This window comes from Hemitrygon akajei, chromosome 19 (assembly GCF_048418815.1).
Source record: "Hemitrygon akajei chromosome 19, sHemAka1.3, whole genome shotgun sequence".
NCBI classification, from domain to species: Eukaryota; Metazoa; Chordata; class Chondrichthyes; order Myliobatiformes; family Dasyatidae; genus Hemitrygon; species Hemitrygon akajei.
In genome coordinates this window covers 53,749,738-53,764,960 of record NC_133142.1, presented here as the reverse complement: position 1 = coordinate 53,764,960, position 15,223 = coordinate 53,749,738, and positions in this window count along the sequence as shown.

The window sequence follows — 15,223 nt, the reverse complement described above, 5'->3', positions numbered from 1 at the left end:
GTGTTACTGGAAAAGGTGGGTTACTGGTCAGTGTCAGTAACTGGTCAGTGTGTGTTACTGATCAGTGAGTGTTACTGTCAATGTGAGTTACTGGTCAGTGTGTGTTACTGTCAGTATGTGTTACTGGTCAGTGTGTGTTACTGTCAGTGTGTGTTACTGGTCAGTGTGGGTTACTGGTCAGTGTGTGGTACTGTTCAGTGTGTGTTACTGGTCAGTGTGTGTTACTGTCAGTATGTGTTACTGGTCAGTGTGTGTTACTCTCAGTGTGTGTTACTGGTCAGTGTCTGTTACTGGTCTGTGTGAGTTACTGGTCAGTGCGGGTTACTGGTCAGTGTGTGTTACTAGTCTGTGTGTGTTACTATCAGAGTGTGTTACTGGTCAGTGTGTGTTACTGGTCAGTGTGAGTTACTGGTCAGTGTGGGTTACTGTTCAGTGGGTGTTACTGTCAGTGTGAGTTACTGGTCAGTGTGTTTGTTACTGGTCAGTGTGTATTACTGTCAGTGTGTGTTACTGTCAGTGTGAGTTGCTAGTCTGTGGTTGTTACTTTCAGTGTGTTTTACTGGTCACTGTGTGTCACTGTCAGTGTGTGTTTTTGTCAGTGTGGGTTCCTGTCAGAGTTTGTTACTGTCAGTGTGAGTTACTTGTCAGTGCGTGTTACTGGTCAGTGTGAGTTACTGGTCTCTGTGTGTTACTGGTCATTGTGTGTTACTGGTCAGTGTGATTTCCTGGTCAGTGTGTGGTACTGGTCAGTGTGAGTTATTGGTTAGTGTGTGTTACTGGTCAGTCTGTGTTACTGGTCAGTATGTGTTACAGTCAGTGTGAGTTACTGGTCAGTGTGTGTTACTGGTCAGTGTGCATTACTGGTCAGTGTCAGTAACTGGTCAGTGTCTGTTACTGTGGTGAACTAGATATACCTGTCTGACTGCTCCTGTGGCTCCTCCCACAGAACCTGCTGACTGCCCCTGTGGCTCCTCCCACAGACCCCTGTATAAAGGCGACTGTGGTCTGCTGCTCTCCCTCATTTTCCCAGGATGTAATGTTGTTCTTCGGTCAATAAAAGCCGATATCTCAATTCCTAAGTCTCAGCGTGAGTTATTGATGGTGCATCAGTTACTGATCAGTGAGTGTTACTGTCAGTGTGAGTTACTGGTCAGTGTGAGTTACTGGTCAGTGTGTGTTACTGGTCAGTGGGAGTTCTGGTCAGTATGTTTTACTGGTCAGTGTGTGTTACTGGTCAGTGTGAGTGAGTGGTCAGTGGGAGTTACTGGTCATTGTGTGTTACTGGTCAGTGTGATTTCCTGGTCAGTGTGGGTTACTGGTCAGTGTGTGGTACTGGTCAGTGTGAGTTATTGGTCAGTGTGTGTTACTGTCAGTGTGTGTTACTGGTCAGTGTGATTTCTGGTCAGTGTGTGTTACTGTCAGTATGTGTTACTGGTCAGTGTGTGTTACTGTCAGTGTGTGTTACTGGTCAGTGTGTGTTACTGTCAATGTGGGTTACTGTCAGTGTGTGTTACAGGTCAGTGTGTATTACTGATCAGTAAGTGTTACTGTCAGTGTGAGTTACTGGTCAGTGTGTGTTACTGATCAGTGTGTGTTACTGTCAGTATGTGTTACTGGTCAGTGTGTGTTACTCTCAGTGTGTGTTACTGGTCAGTGTGTGTTACTGGTCAGTGTGAGTTACTGGTCAGTGTGGGTTACTGGTCAGTGTGAGTTACTGTGAGTTTGTATTACTGGTCATGGTGAGTTACTGGACAGTGTGTGTTAATGTCAGTGTGTGTTACTGGTCAGTGTGTGTTACTGATCAGTGTGAGTCACTAGTCAGTGTGTGTTACTGCTCTGTGTGTGTTACTGTCAGTGTGGGTTACTGGTCAGTGTGCATTACTGGTCAGTGTCCGTAACTGGTCAGTGTGTGTTACTGATCAGTGAGTGTTACTTTCAATGTGAGTTACTGGTCAGTGTCCGTAACTGGTCAGTGTGTGTTACTGATCAGTGAGTGTTACTTTCAATGTGAGTTACTGGTCAGTGTGTGTTACTGTCAGTATGTGTTACTGGTCAGTGTGTGTCACTGTCAGTGTGTGTTACTGGTCAGTATGTGTTATTGTCAGTGTGAGTTATTGGTTAGTGTGTGTTACTGGTCAGTCTGTGTTACTGGTCAGTATGTGTTACAGTCAGTGTGAGTTACTGGTCAGTGTGTGTTGCTGTCAGAGTTTGTTACTGGTCAGTGTGTGTTACTGGTCAGTGTGAGTTACTGGTCAGTGTGTGTGTTACTGGTCAGTGTGAGTTACTGGTCAGTGTGTGTTACTGGTCAGTGTGAGTTCTGGTCAGTATATTTTACTGGTCAGTGTGTGTTACTGGTCAGTGTGAGTTCTGGTCAGTATGTGTTACTGGTCAGTGTGAGTTACTGGTCAGTGTGAGTTACTGGTCAGTGTGTGTTACTGGTCAGTGTGAGTTCTGGTCAGTATGTGTTACTGGTCAGTGTGTGTTACTGGACAAGGTGGGTTACTGGTCAGTGTCAGTAACTGGTCAGTGTGTGTTACTGATCAGTGAGTGTTACTGTCAATGTGAGTTACTGGTCAGTGTGTGTTACTGTCAGTATGTGTTACTGGTCAGTGTGTGTTACTGTCAGTGTGTGTTACTGGTCAGTGTGGGTTACTGGTCAGTGTGTGGTACTGTTCAGTGTGTGTTACTGGTCAGTGTGTGTTACTGTCAGTATGTGTTACTGGTCAGTGTGTGTTACTCTCAGTGTGTGTTACTGGTCAGTGTCTGTTACTGGTCTGTGTGAGTTACTGGTCAGTGCGGGTTACTGGTCAGTGTGTGTTACTAGTCTGTGTGTGTTACTATCAGAGTGTGTTACTGGTCAGTGTGTGTTACTGGTCAGTGTGAGTTACTGGTCAGTGTGGGTTACTGTTCAGTGGGTGTTACTGTCAGTGTGAGTTACTGGTCAGTGTGTTTGTTACTGGTCAGTGTGTATTACTGTCAGTGTGTGTTACTGTCAGTGTGAGTTGCTAGTCTGTGGTTGTTACTTTCAGTGTGTTTTACTGGTCACTGTGTGTCACTGTCAGTGTGTGTTTTTGTCAGTGTAGGTTCCTGTCAGAGTTTGTTACTGTCAGTGTGAGTTACTGGTCAGTGCGTGTTACTGGTCAGTGTGAGTTACTGGTCTCTGTGTGTTACTGGTCATTGTGTGTGACTGGTCAGTGTGATTTCCTGGTCAGTGTGTGGTACTGGTCAGTGTGAGTTATTGGTTAGTGTGTGCTACTGGTCAGTCTGTGTTACTGGTCAGTATGTGTTACAGTCAGTGTGAGTTACTGGTCAGTGTGTTTTACTGGTCAGTGTGTGTTACTGGTCAGTGTGCATTACTGGTCAGTGTCAGTAACTGGTCAGTGTCTGTTACTGTGGTGAACTAGATATACCTGTCTGACTGCTCCTGTGGCTCCTCCCACAGACCCCTGTATAAAGGCGACTGTGGTCTGCTGCTCTCCCTCATTTTCCCAGGATGTAATGTTGTTCTTCGGTCAATAAAAGCCGATATCTCACTTCCTAAGTCTCAGCGTGAGTTATTGATGGTGCATCAGTTACTGATCAGTGAGCGTTACTGTCAGTGTGAGTTACTGGTCAGTGTGTGTTACTGTCAGTGTGAGTTACTGGTCAGTGTGTTTGTTACTGGTCAGTGTGTATTACTGTCAGTGTGTGTTACTGTCAGTGTGAGTTGCTAGTCTGTGGTTGTTACTTTCAGTGTGTTTTACTGGTCACTGTGTGTCACTGTCAGTGTGTGTTTTTGTCAGTGTGGGTTCCTGTCAGAGTTTGTTACTGCTAGTGTGAGTTGCTGATCCGTGTGTGTTACTGGTCATTGTGTGTTGCTGTCAGTGTGTGTTACTGGTCAGTGTGTGTTACTGGTCAGTGTGAGTTACTGGTCAGTGTGTGTGTTACTGGTCAGAATGAGTTACTGGTCAGTGTGTGTTACTGGTCAGTGTGAGTTCTGGTCAGTATGTTTTACTGGTCAGTGTGTGTTACTGGTCAGTGTGAGTTACTAGTCAGTGGGAGTTACTGGTCATTGTGTATTACTGGTCAGTGTGATTTCCTGGTCAGTGTGGGTTACTGGTCAGTGTGTGTTACTGTCAGTGTGTGTTACTGGTCAGTGTGTATTACTGTCAGTGTGTGTTACTGTCAGTGTGAGTTGCTAGTCTGTGGTTGTTACTTTCAGTGTGTTTTACTGGTCACTGTGTGTCACTGTCAGTGTGTGTTTTTGTCAGTGTAGGTTCCTGTCAGAGTTTGTTACTGTCAGTGTGAGTTACTGGTCAGTGCGTGTTACTGGTTAGTGTGAGTTACTGGTCTCTGTGTGTTACTGGTCATTGTGTGTGACTGGTCAGTGTGATTTCCTGGTCAGTGTGTGGTACTGGTCAGTGTGAGTTATTGGTTAGTGTGTGCTACTGGTCAGTCTGTGTTACTGGTCAGTATGTGTTACAGTCAGTGTGAGTTACTGGTCAGTGTGTTTTACTGGTCAGTGTGTGTTACTGGTCAGTGTGCATTACTGGTCAGTGTCAGTAACTGGTCAGTGTCTGTTACTGTGGTGAACTAGATATACCTGTCTGACTGCTCCTGTGGCTCCTCCCACAGACCCCTGTATAAAGGCGACTGTGGTCTGCTGCTCTCCCTCATTTTCCCAGGATGTAATGTTGTTCTTCGGTCAATAAAAGCCGATATCTCACTTCCTAAGTCTCAGCGTGAGTTATTGATGGTGCATCAGTTACTGATCAGTGAGCGTTACTGTCAGTGTGAGTTACTGGTCAGTGTGTGTTACTGTCAGTGTGAGTTACTGGTCAGTGTGTGTGTTACTGGTCAGTGTGTATTACTGTCAGTGTGTGTTACTGTCAGTGTGAGTTGCTAGTCTGTGGTTGTTACTTTCAGTGTGTTTTACTGGTCACTGTGTGTCACTGTCAGTGTGTGTTTTTGTCAGTGTGGGTTCCTGTCAGAGTTTGTTACTGCTAGTGTGAGTTGCTGATCCGTGTGTGTTACTGGTCATTGTGTGTTGCTGTCAGTGTGTGTTACTGGTCAGTGTGTGTTACTGGTCAGTGTGAGTTACTGGTCAGTGTGTGTGTTACTGGACAGAATGAGTTACTGGTCAGTGTGTGTTACTGGTCAGTGTGAGTTCTGGTCAGTATGTTTTACTGGTCAGTGTGTGTTACTGGTCAGTGTGAGTTACTAGTCAGTGGGAGTTACTGGTCATTGTGTATTACTGGTCAGTGTGATTTCCTGGTCAGTGTGGGTTACTGGTCAGTGTGTGTTACTGTCAGTGTGTGTTACTGGTCAGTGTGTGTTACTGTCAATGTGGGTTACTGTCAGTGTGTGTTACAGGTCAGTGTGTATTACTGATCAGTGTGTGTTACTGTCAGTGGGAGTTACTGGTCATTGTGTGTTACTGGTCAGTCTGCGTTACTGGTCAGTGTCAGTAACTGGTCAGTGTGTGTTACTGATCAGTGAGTGTTACTGTCAGTGTGAGTTACTGGTCAGTGTGTGTTACTGGTCTGTGTGTGTTACTGTCTGTGTGTGTTACTGGTCAGTGTGTGTTACTGTCAGTATGTGTTACTGCTCAGTGTGTGTTACTGGTCAGTGTGTGTTACTGGTCAGTGTGCATTACTGGTCAGTGTCAGTAACTGGTCAGTGTCTGTTACTGTGGTGAACTAGATATACCTGTCTGACAGCTCCTGTGGCTCCTCCCACAGACCCTGCTGACTGCCCCTGTGGCTCCTCCCACAGACCCCTGTATAAAGGCGACTGTGGTCTGCTGCCATCCCTCATTTTTCCAGGATGTAGTGTTGTTCTTCAGTCAATAAAAGCCGATATCTCACTTCCTAAGTCTCAGCGTGAGTTATTGATGGTGCATCAGTTACTGATCAGTGAGCGTTACTGTCAGTGTGAGTTACTGGTCAGTGTGAGTTACTGGTCAGTGTGTGTTACTGGTCAGTGTGAGTTCTGGTCAGTGGGAGTTACTGGTCATTGTGTGTTACTGGTCAGTGTGATTTCCTGGTCAGTGTGGGTTACTGGTCAGTGTGTGGTACTGGTCAGTGTGAGTTATTGGTCAGTGTGTGTTACTGGTCAGTGTGATTTCTGGTCAGTGTGTGTTACTGTCAGTATGTGTTACTGGTCAGTGTGTGTTACTGTCAGTGTGTGTTACTGGTCAGTGTGTGTTACTGGTCAGTGTGTGTTACTGTCAATGTGGGTTACTGTCAGTGTGTGTTACAGGTCAGTGTGTATTACTGATCAGTAAGTGTTACTGTCAGTGTGAGTTACTGGTCAGTGTGTGTTACTGATCAGTGTGTGTTACTGTCAGTATGTGTTACTGGTCAGTGTGTGTTACTCTCAGTGTGTGTTACTGGTCAGTGTGTGTTACTGGTCAGTGTGAGTTACTGGTCAGTGTGGGTTACTGGTCAGTGTGAGTTACTGTGAGTTTGTATTACTGGTCATGGTGAGTTACTGGACAGTGTGTGTTAATGTCAGTGTGTGTTACTGGTCAGTGTGTGTTACTGATCAGTGTGAGTCACTAGTCAGTGTGTGTTACTGCTCTGTGTGTGTTACTGTCAGTGTGGGTTACTGGTCAGTGTGCATTACTGGTCAGTGTCCGTAACTGGTCAGTGTGTGTTACTGATCAGTGAGTCTTACTTTCAATGTGAGTTACTGGTCAGTGTGTGTTACTGTCAGTATGTGTTACTGGTCAGTGTGTGTGTCACTGTCAGTGTGTGTTACTGGTCAGTATGTGTTATTGTCAGTGTGAGTTATTGGTTAGTGTGTGTTACTGGTCAGTCTGTGTTACTGGTCAGTATGTGTTACAGTCAGTGTGAGTTACTGGTCAGTGTGTGTTGCTGTCAGAGTTTGTTACTGGTCAGTGTGTGTTACTGGTCAGCCTGAGTTACTGGTCAGTGTGTGTGTTACTGGTCAGTGTGAGTTACTGGTCAGTGTGTGTTACTGGTCAGTGTGAGTTCTGGTCAGTATATTTTACTGGTCAGTGTGTGTTACTGGTCAGTGTGAGTTCTGGTCAGTATGTGTTACTGGTCAGTGTGAGTTACTGGTCAGTGTGAGTTACTGGTCAGTGTGTGTTACTGGTCAGTGTGAGTTCTGGTCAGTATGTGTTACTGGTCAGTGTGTGTTACTGGACAAGGTGGGTTACTGGTCAGTGTCAGTAACTGATCAGTGTGTGTTACTGATCAGTGAGTGTTACTGTCAATGTGAGTTACTGGTCAGTGTGTGTTACTGTCAGTATGTGTTACTGGTCAGTGTGTGTTACTGTCAGTGTGTGTTACTGGTCAGTGTGGGTTACTGGTCAGTGTGTGGTACTGTTCAGTGTGTGTTACTGGTCAGTGTGTGTTACTGTCAGTATGTGTTACTGGTCAGTGTGTGTTACTCTCAGTGTGTGTTACTGGTCAGTGTCTGTTACTGGTCTGTGTGAGTTACTGGTCAGTGCGGGTTACTGGTCAGTGTGTGTTACTAGTCTGTGTGTGTTACTATCAGAGTGTGTTACTGGTCAGTGTGTGTTACTGGTCAGTGTGAGTTACTGGTCAGTGTGGGTTACTGTTCAGTGGGTGTTACTGTCTGTGTGAGTTACTGGTCAGTGTGTTTGTTACTGGTCAGTGTGTATTACTGTCAGTGTGTGTTACTGTCAGTGTGAGTTGCTAGTCTGTGGTTGTTACTTTCAGTGTGTTTTACTGGTCACTGTGTGTCACTGTCAGTGTGTGTTTTTGTCAGTGTGGGTTCCTGTCAGAGTTTGTTACTGTCAGTGTGAGTTACTGGTCAGTGCGTGTTACTGGTCAGTATGAGTTACTGGTCTCTGTGTGTTACTGGTCATTGTGTGTTACTGGTCAGTGTGATTTCCTGGTCAGTGTGTGGTACTGGTCAGTGTGAGTTATTGGTTAGTGTGTGTTACTGGTCAGTCTGTGTTACTGGTCAGTATGTGTTACAGTCAGTGTGAGTTACTGGTCAGTGTGTGTTACTGGTCAGTGTGAGTTACTGGTCTCTGTGTGTTACTGGTCATTGTGTGTTACTGGTCAGTGTGATTTCCTGGTCAGTGTGTGTTACTGATCAGTGAGTGTTACTTTCAATGTGAGTTACTGGTCAGTGTGTGTTACAGTCAGTGTGAGTTACTGGTCAGTGTGTGTTGCTGTCAGAGTTTGTTACTGGTCAGTGTGTGTTACTGGTCAGTCTGAGTTACTGGTCAGTGTGTGTGTTACTGGTCAGTGTGAGTTACTGGTCAGTGTGTGTTACTGGTCAGTGTGAGTTCTGGTCAGTATATTTTACTGGTCAGTGTGTGTTACTGGTCAGTGTGAGTTCTGGTCAGTATGTGTTACTGGTCAGTGTGAGTTACTGGTCAGTGTGTGTTACTGGTCAGTGTGAGTTCTGGTCAGTATGTGTTACTGGTCAGTGTGTGTTACTGGACAAGGTGGATTACTGGTCAGTGTCAGTAACTGGTCAGTGTGTGTTACTGATCAGTGAGTGTTACTGTCAATGTGAGTTACTGGTCAGTGTGTGTTACTGTCAGTATGTGTTACTGGTCAGTGTGTGTTACTGTCAGTGTGTGTTACTGGTCAGTGTGGGTTACTGGTCAGTGTGTGGTACTGTTCAGTGTGTGTTACTGGTCAGTGTGTGTTACTGTCAGTATGTGTTACTGGTCAGTGTGTGTTATTCTCAGTGTGTGTTACTGGTCAGTGTCTGTTACTGTTCTGTGTGAGTTACTGGTCAGTGCGGGTTACTGGTCAGTGTGTGTTACTAGTCTGTGTGTGTTACTATCAGAGTGTGTTACTGGTCAGTGTGTGTTACTGGTCAGTGTGAGTTACTGGTCAGTGTGGGTTACTGTTCAGTGGGTGTTACTGTCTGTGTGAGTTACTGGTCAGTGTGTTTGTTACTGGTCAGTGTGTATTACTGTCAGTGTGTGTTACTGTCAGTGTGAGTTGCTAGTCTGTGGTTGTTACTTTCAGTGTGTTTTACTGGTCACTGTGTGTCACTGTCAGTGTGTGTTTTTGTCAGTGTGGGTTCCTGTCAGAGTTTGTTACTGTCAGTGTGAGTTACTGGTCAGTGCGTGTTACTGGTCAGTGTGAGTTACTGGTCTCTGTGTGTTACTGGTCATTGTGTGTTACTGGTCAGTGTGATTTCCTGGTCAGTGTGTGGTACTGGTCAGTGTGAGTTATTGGTTAGTGTGTGTTACTGGTCTGTCTGTGTTACTGGTCAGTATGTGTTACAGTCAGTGTGAGTTACTGGTCAGTGTGTGTTACTGGTCAGTGTGTGATACTGGTCAGTGTGCATTACTGGTCAGTGTCAGTAACTGGTCAGTGTCTGTTACTGTGGCGAACTAGATATACCTGTCTGACTGCTCCTGTGTCTCCTCCCACAGACCCTGCTGACTGCCCCTGTGGCTCCTCCCACAGACCCCTGTATAAAGGCGACTGTGGTCTGCTGCTCTCCCTCATTTTCCCAGGATGTAATGTTGTTCTTCGGTCAATAAAAGCCGATATCTCAATTCAAAAGTCTCAGCGTGAGTTATTGATGGTGCATCAGTTACTGATCAGTGAGTGTTACTGTCAGTGTGAGTTACTGGTCAGTGTGAGTTACTGGTCAGTGTGTGTTACTGGTCAGTGGGAGTTCTGGTCAGTATGTTTTACTGGTCAGTGTGTGTTACTGGTCAGTGTGAGTGAGTGGTCAGTGGGAGTTACTGGTCATTGTGTGTTACTGGTCAGTGTGATTTCCTGGTCAGTGTGGGTTACTGGTCAGTGTGTGGTACTGGTCAGTGTGAGTTATTGGTCAGTGTGTGTTACTGTCAGTGTGTGTTACTGGTCAGTGTGATTTCTGGTCAGTGTGTGTTACTGTCAGTATGTGTTACTGGTCAGTGTGTGTTACTGTCAGTGTGTGTTACTGGTCAGTGTGTGTTACTGTCAATGTGGGTTACTGTCAGTGTGTGTTACAGGTCAGTGTGTATTACTGATCAGTAAGTGTTACTGTCAGTGTGAGTTACTGGTCAGTGTGTGTTACTGATCAGTGTGTGTTACTGTCAGTATGTGTTACTGGTCAGTGTGTGTTATTCTCAGTGTGTGTTACTGGTCAGTGTGTGTTACTGGTCAGTGTGAGTTACTGGTCAGTGTGGGTTACTGGTCAGTGTGAGTTACTGTGAGTTTGTATTACTGGTCATGGTGAGTTACTGGACAGTGTGTGTTAATGTCAGTGTGTGTTACTGGTCAGTGTGTGTTACTGATCAGTGTGAGTCACTAGTCAGTGTGTGTTACTGCTCTGTGTGTGTTACTGTCAGTGTGGGTTACTGGTCAGTGTGCATTACTGGTCAGTGTCCGTAACTGGTCAGTGTGTGTTACTGATCAGTGAGTGTTACTTTCAATGTGAGTTACTGGTCAGTGTCCGTAACTGGTCAGTGTGTGTTACTGATCAGTGAGTGTTACTTTCAATGTGAGTTACTGGTCAGTGTGTGTTACTGTCAGTATGTGTTACTGGTCAGTGTGTGTCACTGTCAGTGTGTGTTACTGGTCAGTATGTGTTATTGTCAGTGTGAGTTATTGGTTAGTGTGTGTTACTGGTCAGTCTGTGTTACTGGTCAGTATGTGTTACAGTCAGTGTGAGTTACTGGTCAGTGTGTGTAGCTGTCAGAGTTTGTTACTGGTCAGTGTGTGTTACTGGTCAGTGTGAGTTACTGGTCAGTGTGTGTGTTACTGGTCAGTGTGAGTTACTGGTCAGTGTGTGTTACTGGTCAGTGTGAGTTCTGGTCAGTATATTTTACTGGTCAGTGTGTGTTACTGGTCAGTGTGAGTTCTGGTCAGTATGTGTTACTGGTCAGTGTGAGTTACTGGTCAGTGTGAATTACTGGTCAGTGTGTGTTACTGGTCAGTGTGAGTTCTGGTCAGTATGTGTTACTGGTCAGTGTGTGTTACTGGACAAGGTGGGTTACTGGTCAGTGTCAGTAACTGGTCAGTGTGTGTTACTGATCAGTGAGTGTTACTGTCAATGTGAGTTACTGGTCAGTGTGTGTTATTGTCAGTATGTGTTACTGGTCAGTGTGTGTTACTGTCAGTGTGTGGTACTGTTCAGTGTGTGTTACTGGTCAGTGTGTGTTACTGTCAGTATGTGTTACTGGTCAGTGTGTGTTACTCTCAGTGTGTGTTACTGGTCAGTGTCTGTTACTGGTCTGTGTGAGTTACTGGTCAGTGCGGGTTACTGGTCAGTGTGTGTTACTAGTCTGTGTGTGTTACTATCAGAGTGTGTTACTGGTCAGTGTGTGTTACTGGTCAGTGTGAGTTACTGGTCAGTGTGGGTTACTGTTCAGTGGGTGTTACTGTCAGTGTGAGTTACTTTTCAGTGTGTTTGTTACTGGTCAGTGTGTATTACTGTCAGTGTGTGTTACTGTCAGTGTGAGTTGCTAGTCTGTGGTTGTTACTTTCAGTGTGTTTTACTGGTCACTGTGTGTCACTGTCAGTGTGTGTTTTTGTCAGTGTGGGTTCCTGTCAGAGTTTGTTACTGTCAGTGTGAGTTACTGGTCAGTGCGTGTTACTGGTCAGTGTGAGTTACTGGTCTCTGTGTGTTACTTGTCATTGTGTGTGACTGGTCAGTGTGATTTCCTGGTCAGTGTGTGGTACTGGTCAGTGTGAGTTATTGGTTAGTGTGTGTTACTGGTCAGTCTGTGTTACTGGTCAGTATGTGTTACAGTCAGTGTGAGTTACTGGTCAGTGTGTGTTACTGGTCAGTGTGTGTTACTGGTCAGTGTGCATTACTGGTCAGTGTCAGTAACTGGTCAGTGTCTGTTACTGTGGTGAACTAGATATACCTGTCTGACTGCTCCTGTGGCTCCTCCCACAGACCCTGCTGACTGCCCCTGTGGCTCCTCCCACAGACCCCTGTATAAAGGCGACTGTGGTCTGCTGCTCTCCCTCATTTTCCCAGGATGTAATGTTGTTCTTCGGTCAATAAAAGCCGATATCTCACTTCCTAAGTCTCAGCGTGAGTTATTGATGGTGCATCAGTTACTGATCAGTGAGCGTTACTGTCAGTGTGAGTTACTGGTCAGTGTGAGTTACTGGTCAGTATGTGTTACTGTTCAGTGTGTGTTACTGACAGTGTGAGTTGCTAGTCTGTGGTTGTTACTTTCAGTGTGCTTTACTGGTCACTGTGTGTCACTGTCAGTGTGTGTTTTTGTCAGTGTGGGTTCCTGTCAGAGTTTGTTACTGTCAGTGTGAGTTACTGATCAGTGTGTGTTACTGGTTATTGTGTGTCATTCTCAATGTGGGTTACTGTCAGTGTGTGTTACTGTCAGTGTGAGTAACTGATCAGTGTGTGTTTCTGGTCAGTGTCTGTTATTCTCAATGTGGGTTACTGTCAGTCTGTGTTACTGGTCAGTGTGTGTTACTGGTCAGTGTGAGTTACTGGTCAGTGTGTGTTACTGGACAAGGTGGGTTACTGGTCAGTGTCAGTAACTGATCAGTGTGTGTTACTGATCAGTGAGTGTTACTGTCAATGTGAGTTACTGGTCAGTGTGTGTTACTGTCAGTATGTGTTACTGGTCAGTGTGTGTTACTGTCAGTGTGTGTTACTGGTCAGTGTGAGTTCTGGTCAGTATATTTTACTGGTCAGTGTGTGTTACTGGTCAGTGTGAGTTCTGGTCAGTATGTGTTACTGGTCAGTGTGAGTTACTGGTCAGTGTGAGTTACTGGTCAGTGTGTGTTACTGGTCAGTGTGAGTTCTGGTCAGTATGTGTTACTGGTCAGTGTGTGTTACTGGACAAGGTGGGTTACTGGTCAGTGTCAGTAACTGATCAGTGTGTGTTACTGATCAGTGAGTGTTACTGTCAATGTGAGTTACTGGTCAGTGTGTGTTACTGTCAGTATGTGTTACTGGTCAGTGTGTGTTACTGTCAGTGTGTGTTACTGGTCAGTGTGGGTTACTGGTCAGTGTGTGGTACTGTTCAGTGTGTGTTACTGGTCAGTGTGTGTTATTCTCAATGTGGGTTACTGTCAGTGTGTATTACTGGTCAGTCTGTTGTACTGGTCAGTAGTGTTACTGTCAGTGTGAGTTACTGGTCAGTGTGTGTTACTGGTCAGTGTGAGTTACTGGTCAGTGTGTGTTACTGGTCAGTGTGAGTTCTGGTCAGTATGTGTTACTGGTCAGTGTGTGTTACCGGTCAGTGTGAGTTACTGGTCAGTGTGAGTTACTGGTCAGTGTGTGTCACTGTCAGTGTGTGTTACTGGTCAGTATGAGTTACTGGTCAGTGTGAGTTACTGGTCAGTGTGTGTTACTGGTCAGTGTGAGTTCTGGTCAGTATATTTTACTGGTCAGTGTGTGTTACTGGTCAGTGTGAGTTCTGGTCAGTATGTGTTACTGGTCAGTGTGAGTTACTGGTCAGTGTGTGTTACTGGTCAGTGTGTGTTACTGGTCAGTGTGAGTTCTGGTCAGTATGTGTTACTGGTCAGTGTGTGTTACTGGACAAGGTGGGTTACTGGTCAGTGTCAGTAACTGATCAGTGTGTGTTACTGATCAGTGAGTGTTACTGTCAATGTGAGTTACTGGTCAGTGTGTGTTACTGTCAGTATGTGTTACTGGTCAGTGTGTGTTACTGTCAGTGTGTGTTACTGGTCAGTGTGGGTTACTGGTCAGTGTGTGGTACTGTTCAGTGTGTGTTACTGGTCAGTGTGTGTTATTCTCAATGTGGGTTACTGTCAGTGTGTATTACTGGTCAGTCTGTTGTACTGGTCAGTAGTGTTACTGTCAGTGTGAGTTACTGGTCAGTGTGTGTTACTGGTCAGTGTGAGTTACTGGTCAGTGTGTGTTACTGGTCAGTGTGAGTTCTGGTCAGTATGTGTTACTGGTCAGTGTGTGTTACCGGTCAGTGTGAGTTACTGGTCAGTGTGAGTTACTGGTCAGTGTGTGTCACTGTCAGTGTGTGTTACTGGTCAGTATGAGTTACTGTCAGTGTGAGTTATTGGTTAGTGTGTGTTACTGGTCAGTCTGTGTTACTGGTCAGTATGTGTTACTGTCAGTGTGTGTTATTCTCAAAGTGGGTTACTGTCAGTGTGTATTACTGGTCAGTCTGTTGTACTGGTCAGTATGTGTTACTGTCAGTGTGAGTTACTGGTCAGTGTGTGTTGCTGTCAGTGTGTGTTACTGGTCAGTGTGTGTTACTGGTCAGTGTGAGTTACTGGTCAGTGTGTGTTACTGGTCAGTGTGAGTTCTGGTCAGTATGTGTTACTGGTCAGTGTGTGTTACCGGTCAGTGTGAGTTACTGGTCAGTGTGAGTTACTGGTCAGTGTGAGTTACTGGTAAGTGTGTGTTACTGGTCAGTGTGAGTTCTGGTCAGTATGTTTTACTGGTCAGTGTGTTTTACTGGTCAGTGTGTGTTACTGGTCAGTGTGCGTTACTGGTCTGTGTCAGTAACTGGTCAGTGTGTGTTACTGATCAGTGAGTGTTACTGTCAGTGTGAGTTACTGGTCAGTGTGAGTTACTGGTCAGTGTGTGTTACTGGTCAGTGGGTGTTAATGGTCAGTGTGGGTTACTGGTCAGTGTGTGTTACTTGTCAATGTGTGTTACTGGTCAGTGTGAGTTACTGCTCAGTGTGAGTTACTGGTCGGTGCGTGTTACTGGTCAGTGTGTGTTACTGGTCAGTGTGAGTTACTGGTCAGTGTGGTTTACTGGTCAGTGTGAGTTACTGGTCAGTGTGTGTTACTGTCAGTGTGGGTTACTGTCAGTGTGTGTTACTGGTCAGTGTGTCAATTATGGATAACTCTGAACATCCTCTGCATAGCACCATCCAGAGACAGAGAAGCAGTTTCAGCGACAGGTTACTATCGATGCAATGCTCCTCAGACAGGATGAAGAGGTCAATACTCCCCAATGCCATTGGGCTTTACAATTCTACCGTCAGGAATTAAGAACTTTTTAAAAGCTATTATTAATGCTTTTTGAGATAGTGATTTAGATGCATATCATATTTTTTACTGAGTTAAGTATTGTATGTAATTAGTTTTGCTACAACAAATGTATGGGACATTGGAAAAAAGTTGAATTTCCCCATGGGGATGAATAAAGTATCTATCTATCTATCTATCTATCTATCTATCTATCTATCTATCTATCTATCTATCTATCTATCTATCTATCTACTGGTCAGTGTGTATTACTGATCAGTGTGTGTTACTGTGAGTGGGAGTTACTGGTCAATGTGTGTTACTGGTCAGTGTGCGTTACTGGTCAG